Source organism: Nicotiana attenuata, chromosome 7 (genome assembly GCF_001879085.1).
Source record: "Nicotiana attenuata strain UT chromosome 7, NIATTr2, whole genome shotgun sequence".
Classification (NCBI taxonomy): domain Eukaryota; kingdom Viridiplantae; phylum Streptophyta; class Magnoliopsida; order Solanales; family Solanaceae; genus Nicotiana; species Nicotiana attenuata.
Window position 1 is genome coordinate 42,025,051 of NC_031995.1, and position 8,478 is coordinate 42,033,528.

The following is an 8,478-nucleotide window of genomic DNA, read 5'->3' on the forward strand; positions in this document are numbered from 1 at the left end:
ATGATATCGCCAACAGAATCCTCCCCCCCCTCCGTCAAAACCTTGAACACATATACTGTTCTTGTGGATCCTTTCAATACTGATTTTCAACCTTTGTAGAGTGGAGAGAGGGCAAATATTTGTGCTACAACCATATCAACTAGTACCCTCGAGACCATAGAATCCTCGCATATCACTCTGAGATAAAGAGCTCGATTGTGTTATGTACCCTCCAAGGGAAGTTCGTCATCCGAGAAAGTGATCATGTTTGCCTCAAATATCTTATTAGCAATCTTCTCCAAATGGTTCATGGTGATCTTATCGGGGACATAAGCCTCATTCAAAATCTTCATGAGAGCCCGGCGGTGTTCGTCTGAATGTATCAATAATGATAAAAGAGAAATCTAAGTTGGTGTTTTCCTTAACTGTTCTAGGATGGAGTAGTCCTGCACCTTCATTTTTCTCAAGAATTCTTCCGCCTCCTCTTCGGTAACTGGCTTCTTTACTAGGATTGGGCTATCTTTGAATGGCTTAGATTTCCTCAATCCCTCTGGTGTGTAAAGTATCTTCCCGAACGAGTCAGCCCTCCGATTTTACTAACTTCCTCCTCCACTTCTTTCCCTTTATAAATCACTATCACTTGCTTGTAATTCCAAGGAATAGCCTTGGTGTTATCTACCGGCAGCTGGGTCACGGGTTTAATAACAACAGGGGCAATGCGAGTCCCTTCCACGATTATGACAAGCTTACTTGCTACTCCTAGAATGACCACTCTCGGCTTTCCTTGCTTTGCTCCAACATCATCTAGGAACCCTTTCATGACTAATACAGGCGGCTTAGCGTTGGGCGTGCTTAGCTTGTCTGTCAGCCCTTCAGCTGTCGAGGGTGTTAATTTGTAGAAACTGGAGTTTTGACTGAAGTACATTCACTGGCACATATCATCATGACAGACTTCGAAGACTTCTCGGGCTCTCCATCCTTATGCGCTGTCTCAATCATGCGTGTTTCGGCATGGGCTGGCAAAGGATTTTGGTTGATGTTTGGCCCTTCCGAGCTCTGGACCACAATTTGGTTTGTATCCATAAGCTCTTGGATTGCGCTCTTCAAATGCCAACACTTTTCTGTGTCGTGCCCTGGGGCATTAGAACAATATGCGCATCTGAGGGAATAATCCAGGTTCTTTGGAGGGGGATTTGGTAAATTTGACTCAATCGGCCTCAAAACGTCCAGCTGCCTCAACCTTTGAAACAAACTGGCATAGTACTCTCCAAGCGGGGTAACAGTTTGTTTCCGCTGCTGCCTTTCCCTTCTATACTCCGGCCTGGGTTGAAAGTTTGGACCAGTAGGGTTTCGGTATGTTTGCGGGGGTGGATAAGGATTTTTTGGAGTTGGAGCACGCCATTTCGGGAGGAGGGGGTTGAGCATATGACTGTGCGTGGTGGACGTGGTATTGGGGTGGTCTGACTGAATGTTGATGGTCTTTTGGTGGGAAGTAGTGTTGGGGTGGATTATATAGAGCTTGGGTGTAGTTTTGAGGTTGGAGTCGAGGCTGGGTGTAATGGTGAGGTGAACCCCATGGGCCATGCCATGATCCTGAGACAACCATAGCAACATCCTCTTTCTTCTTTTTCCCTAACACGCCCTCGGTGCCACTTTGGATCTCCTGTATGGTTGCTTTTATGGCGGAGTAGCTCATGATCTTGCTTGATTTGAGTCCTTCTTCCACCATTCCTCCCATCTTTACCACTTTATTTAAAGACTTACCTATGGCCGAGATCAAATGGCCGAAGTAAGAAGGCTCCAAGGCTTGAAGAAAGTACTCCACCATTTCATCTTCTTCCATTGGAGGGTTGACCCGTGCAGCCTGTTCTCTCCACCAGAAACCATACTCTTTGAAGCTCTCACTGGGCTTTTTCTCTATCTTGGTCAAAGGATAGGCGATCTGGGACAATTTCTACGTTGTACTAAAAATGCCGAGCAAAAGCCTGAGCCAAGTCGTCCCAAGTGTACTACCTACTATTGTCCTAGCGGGTGTACCATTCCAACACTGCACCACTCAAGCTTTGGCTAAAATATTCCATCAACAATTCATCTTTCCCACCAGCACCCCTCATCTTGCTGCAAAACCCTCTTAAGTGGGCCACGGGGTCTCCATGCCCATCGTACAAGTCAAACTTGGGCATCTTGAACCCAGTAGGCAGCTGGACATCAGGAAACAAGCACAAATCCTTATAAGCCACACTCACTTTGCTTCCTAACCCTTACATATTCCTCAATGATTGCTCCAAACTCTTTACTTTCCTAAATATCTCCTCTTGCTCTGCGTTCTTGGGTGGTTTCTCAGTTTCGACAGGAGGTTCAAAGTGAGGAGTGTAGGAGTAAAGATCTGAGACTTTGAAAGTGGGCTCTGGAGCATAGTATTGGGTATCTTGAGCTTGAAATGCCGGTTCACTAGAAGATCGATGGAGGGTAGCTCGCGGAGGGGCTACGAAGACAGGAGTAGATGGCGGAGCAGGGTATGCGGTTGTTTTGGCTGGTGTGAAAGTTTGGGTTGAAGTGCCGGGAAAGTGGTGGTAAGGGATAAAGCCTGGTGCATGCTGAGGGGAAAGATCAACAATAGTGGGATCTTGGGCTTGTGACAGTGGTGGGATGAAAGCAGGGTTTTCTATATAGTTTGCAGGGAATGACGGTGGAGGATGCCCCCTGATCCATGGTTGATACATTTCCGCCATTTGGTGCTTCAACTTGTGTACCTCTTCTTTCAAACCAGACTCAGATTCCACCATCTCTCTCGGTGGGTCAACAACACTTGTGTCTAATTCTTTGCTAGCCATGATTGCCTTGTGTTTTGACCTGGTGTTATATGGATGACTTGCCAGAATGCCAAACAAACTAACCACCTTCCTGTACTAAATTGCAACAGCAAACTTGTTAGTTTTTAAGAGTTAAATGCTTCTATCGTGTGTTTGAGAGGTTGTATGCTTCATCCCGGCCTTAACTAACTCTTTTCACTTTGCACTTTCTTTTCTTTCACTCCTGCCTCCCTTTAATCACTATTGATTTTCTCACTTGGTTCCTGTCGCTCCCTTTTTTTTTTAGTTTTTGCACTCTCTTTTGTTATTTTGTTTTGCCAATTTTTTTCCTCAATTCTTTTTCGGGGATTGCCTACGTATCATGACCTCGCATGAATCAGATCATTACGTAGTTCAGGGGATAAATGCGAAATAAAAGAAAGAAAATTTTTGGTTTTCAATATTTCATTGAATAAAATCTTTTTGGGTTTTCTATTACAAGGACTCTGACATACAGACTTTAAACAGAAAGACAAAACCGACCTAGAAAAAACTAACAGACTCAAAAGAAAAAATACAGATTCAAAACCAAAAGAAAGTCAGGAATACATAAGAGCCTCCACCGGTACCCGGGGAGCCTGTGGGACATTAGCCGGTCTTTGCGCGGGCCTTCGTGCAATATCCTCTTGAAGACGTTCTAAGTCAGCCATCACCTATTGAACGAATGTCATCACAGAAGCAAAAAACATAGACCTAGTCATGTCTTCACATTCGTGACATTTCATCACGACATAGTCGGCTATCTCTTTAATCCTTGTTCTGATGACACCTTTCTCCTGAAGCAGACGCCCGATTTGCTGTGCCCGAGCTTCCAACTCTTGTGTATCTGTGTTGTTTTGGTTCTGTAACTGTTGCATGCTTTCTTCTAGTCGGCAAATTAGTGCATAGCAATTCTCTCTGTCTGCTTTGAAATTCTTAAATGCTGGGCCATTTCATTTTCAAGAGTAATCAACTTCTTCTTTAAAAACGTGACTCCTCTGTCATACTTTTCCCTTAGTTGTTGAGCAAACCTTGTCCGCTATTCTGCATTCTTTGCCAACTTTGCCCAGGCTTTTTCCAATTCCTCTTCCGCTTTTTCCAAGTCAGCCCCATAATCACACACTTTTCATCGAAGACTGTCTATGAGTGTTTCATCTTTTTTGCTTCTGACCGGGTTTTCAGCGGTTATCTTTATCCTCTGAATCTGAGCTCGGAGGGCTTCATTTTCTTGGGCCAACCTTCTCCTTTCACCCTCAGCTTCTTGCAACTATAAGTCATTATCAAATGCGATATTTCTCAACTTTTCTTCCAAGGTGTGAATGGTGGCTTGATATTTTTTCTCCTTTTCTCCCCCGGCCAACCCTTCCCGGATTTTATTAGCATAAGACCATCTCTCAAACCACAAGGCATAATCTGGATCCACTTCTCCTCTCGCGAGATCTGGTACCTGAGTGTCGTTTTTCAGATATCGGCACCCATTCCAATCTTGTTGGACTAAAGCCTCGGGTAATGTAGCTTCTAGGTGTAGCTCAATGACTTGGGTACTCAAATCTTCATCTTCGGGCACCACTTGATATCTTCCCAACTGCCCTAAAACTTTTTGCGGTACGTATGGTTGGACACTTCTTAAACCCATCAACATTAGGTAGCCTTTTGTAGACGTCATGTGTATGACTTCCGTTACCGGAAGCCATCCTAGAGTCCATTCAATTTGACTTGCTTTTAGAGTTCTTAAGTGGGAGATCCAAGCTTCAAACCCCTCTGGAGAATTGTAGTCTTTCACCCTTTCCACGCTTGATGAATTTGTCCTTGTTCGAGCCATAACTCATGAATTTGGGGTGATGGCGGAGATGCTTGATCAACCACATTTGCAAAAGAATGTTACAACCTTCAAAGAATTAAGCCACCGACTTACACAATGTTAATGCTCGATAAATGTCTGCCAGCACTAGTGGAGCAAGTGTATGATCTTCTTTAGTGGTGAGGATTTGCGCAATTTTGGCCATGCGGATATGTATTGTCCCTTCTGCATTCGGGAAGACCATAATTCCCAGAAATGCCCCTATGAAAGTGAACCGACGATGAATTTGCCAGATGCTCTTATCCTGTTTGTTGTTTAATCCCTTTTCGTGCGTTTCAAACCCATATGAGTGCCCAAACCTGGAAAACAAGAAGTAAAAGGAACAACATCCTTTATTTACATTGGTCTTCTTCATTAATTTCTGATATTCAGGAGATCAAAGAATTTGTGCACAGAGGGAGGCCTTGGGAATATAAGTTGCTGCTTTCTCAAGTTCCGGCCAAAATCAATATATCCGGTTATTTCATCCAGAGTAGGAGTAAGCTCAAAATCCGAGAAACGGAAACGTTGTGGACAGGATCCCAAAAAGTTACCAAGGCCTTGATTAGATCATCCCGCGATTTGATTTCCATAATATCTGTAAGGGCACCCAAATGCTCTTTTACCCAATCCTGACCATCTCCGTCTAGACCATACCACCACATATGAAGCTGCAGCTGAGCCTGTTCTATGACCAATAGTGAAGGGTTCTGGACAGTATTCATTTGTACTTGTGGATGGTTAAGGTTAGGGTTGACTCCGGTGGACTCTTTTTGCGAAACAAGTTTTCAACTTTCTAAGGGAAAAAAAATCAAAGGAGAGTGGCCCCTTATGCCATTTTAGCAAAAAGTGGACATTTTTGCAAACATGGCCCCTTCACAATTCCAAATAAATTTCGAGGCCGGGGATGGGTACTTTATGAAAAAGTGACACCTTACTAACTAACTTGTCCGTTCTTTACGAAAATAGCCCTTCGACAATTGAAAGATGTTCTAAGGCTATTCCGGCAAAAACGATTTAAGACATAACTGAAGCTGGGTCGGCTTACTCTTTAGACCAAAGCACTAGAACACACTCTGTTTTATTTGGTTGTTTTTGCAAAAATGAGGCCGAACCTTATGTAGGTTGCCTACGTATCCCACATCTGGTGAGAATCAGACCTGCGTAGTTCGGTCAATTTTGACATAATCGGGAGAAACATGTTATTGACTCATTTTGAAATGACTCTTTTTCCTTTTCTTTTTTTTTTTGAAAAATTTTGGCAGAGTTTCGGGACATTTTCAGATACCGGGGTTTTCAGAACCGGGCTTTATTTCCTTCCTACATCACTCTTGGTTTTTCTCTTGATTTTCTTTTCCTAGCCGGTCAACATGCAAGCCGAAACAAATAAATGTTCACATAGCATGTAAGATGCATCAGGATGGTCTGTTATTTTGGGTACACCTGTCCTAGACGGACCCAACCCCTGTGATGAGTCCCCAAAGTCAAATGCACGTGATGAAAACAAACGTTCCTACTAGGGATCCGACATGAGGTTATGTTATTCTAGGTTTAAACCTGAGGTTGTGTTCTAGACCTGGTTTACCCGAGCGGACAACTCGAGCCGAGGTGGGGGCAATGTACCGGGAGCACGAAAGTCTACCCGGCCTTGTTGCTTACCCAAGCCTCGTTCTATTTGGTATGACTTCTAATATAAAGTGGACCACGTGTACGTGTGCACCATATTTTAGAAGACTCAGAAGGGAGGCGTAAGAAGACATTTTAATACAGTTCAAATAATATCAAAATGGTAAATAAACAGCAATTAGCATATTAGGTCCACAAAAAAACAGTAATATCAACCATAAATAAAGCCAAGTAACAATCATATTAAAAGCTCAAATTCTTGAACCCTGAACTAGAGATTCTGGGTTCGGTCCCCAGCGGAGTCGCTAGAGCTGTTACACCTCCTTTTTACCCGAAGGGGATAGGGAGTTTTTCCAATTTAAGTGACAAAATCGAAATGGGATTATTGATTTTAAATTCAGAGTCGCCACTTGGAATAATTTATGTTGTCCCAAGTCACCGGGTTATTTTAAATCCCAAATCGAGAAAAGTTTGACTCCGTTTAAAGTCTGCGAACACAGAAGACCGGGTAAGGAATTCTATTAACCCGAGAGAAGGTGTTAGACATTCCCAGGTTCTGTGGTTTCAGCATAGTCGCTTTAATCACACCTGGCTTAACCAATTTGTTTAATTACTCATTTTTAGAACCTACGTACATTTTTACCTTTTACCGCTTTTAATTGCTTGATTATTCGTAATTATGGAGTTATCCTATAAAACGAGTCATGCGTATGTGTACTCATTTTGTTTGGCACATCAAAAATCATGTCACGTGTACGTGTCCACAATTAATCACGCTTTATTATTATTTAAGAAAGTTTGGCCGAAGTTACGCGAACGCATACCTCGATTTATTTTTAGAATCATAATTATGTCACGCGAACGTGTACACAATCACGATGATAGATTAAGTCGTGCCTAAAGCAAGCTACAATATTTGTGACTTATTTCCTAATCTATTTTCAGATACTGCGCTAATGCTTCGAGCTACGGATTGAAATCATGATGGACAAACTTGCAGGTGCTAAACGAATTCTAATCCTGAGACCTTTGTCGCACTAAGTTAGTGGGTTTCGAATGTAGATAAGGGCGGCTGAATTTAATTGCTAACAGCCCTAAAAGAACAGAATAATCGAAATTTTGAGTTGATAAAGAACTCATGCAACAAAGCTAACCGCGGTTTGATAGATTATTGGGTTAATTTGTTTTAGCGACCCGATTTTAGATAGTCAACAACCAATTAATGGTAATGGGGCATATATGGGTTTGGCAACAAAGCTGAACCTTAATTCAACCACATGGAAGGTCATTGGGCCTAAATTTAGGCCCACAACGTTTGACCCAGCTTCTACTAAGATGAACCCTTCTTGTTTCATGCCCACAACATGGAATACAACAGATGAAGGCATGCTATTACATATTCAGTTAACATATCAAAAGTAATTAAGTCAAAATCATACAAAGCCCAGTAATAAATCTGCCAGAATTATTACAATAATAATCATAGGTGAAATTTATAGATAAAATTAATCATGCAATACTAGATTTTATAAGCCATTATGCTCTTTTCCACTTCACATTTGCTTAACCTTGTATCAAATCTGTAACGACCCGATCGGTTATTTTTAGAATTCACGCCCCGATCCCCCATTAACTGTTTCCCCTAAGTTCATTTCTGCTATTTTGGTTTGCCGGGACATTCGGTGTTTGGATTCGGAGTGTTTTGGGATACTTAGTCCCTAAATGAGAGCTTAAGAGTTGGAAAATGGTCCGTAATCAGAACAGTGTGAAGACGACCTCGGAATGGAAATCCGATGGTTCCGTTAGCTTCGTTAGGTGATTTCAAGGTTGGGAGCGTGTTCGGAATGTATTTTGGAGGCTCGTAGCTCATTTAGGGTTGAAATGCCGAAGCTTGAATTTTTTGAAGTTTTCGGTCCGATAGTGATTTTTGATCCGAGGGTCGGATTGGAATTCCGGAAGTTGCAGTAGCTCCGTCATGTCATTTGGGATGTGTGTGCAAAATTTCAGGTCATTCGGGCGAGGTTTGGTTAGGTTTTTGATCGAAAGAGTGTTTGGTTGGAATTTGAAGTTCTTAGGCTTGAATCTTTGATTAATTCGGGTTTCCGGCATTGTTTAGGTGTTTTCAAGATTGGTACAAGTTTGAATAAGGTATTAGGTGGTATAGGTACTTTTGGTTGAGGTCCCGGGGGCCTCGGGATGATT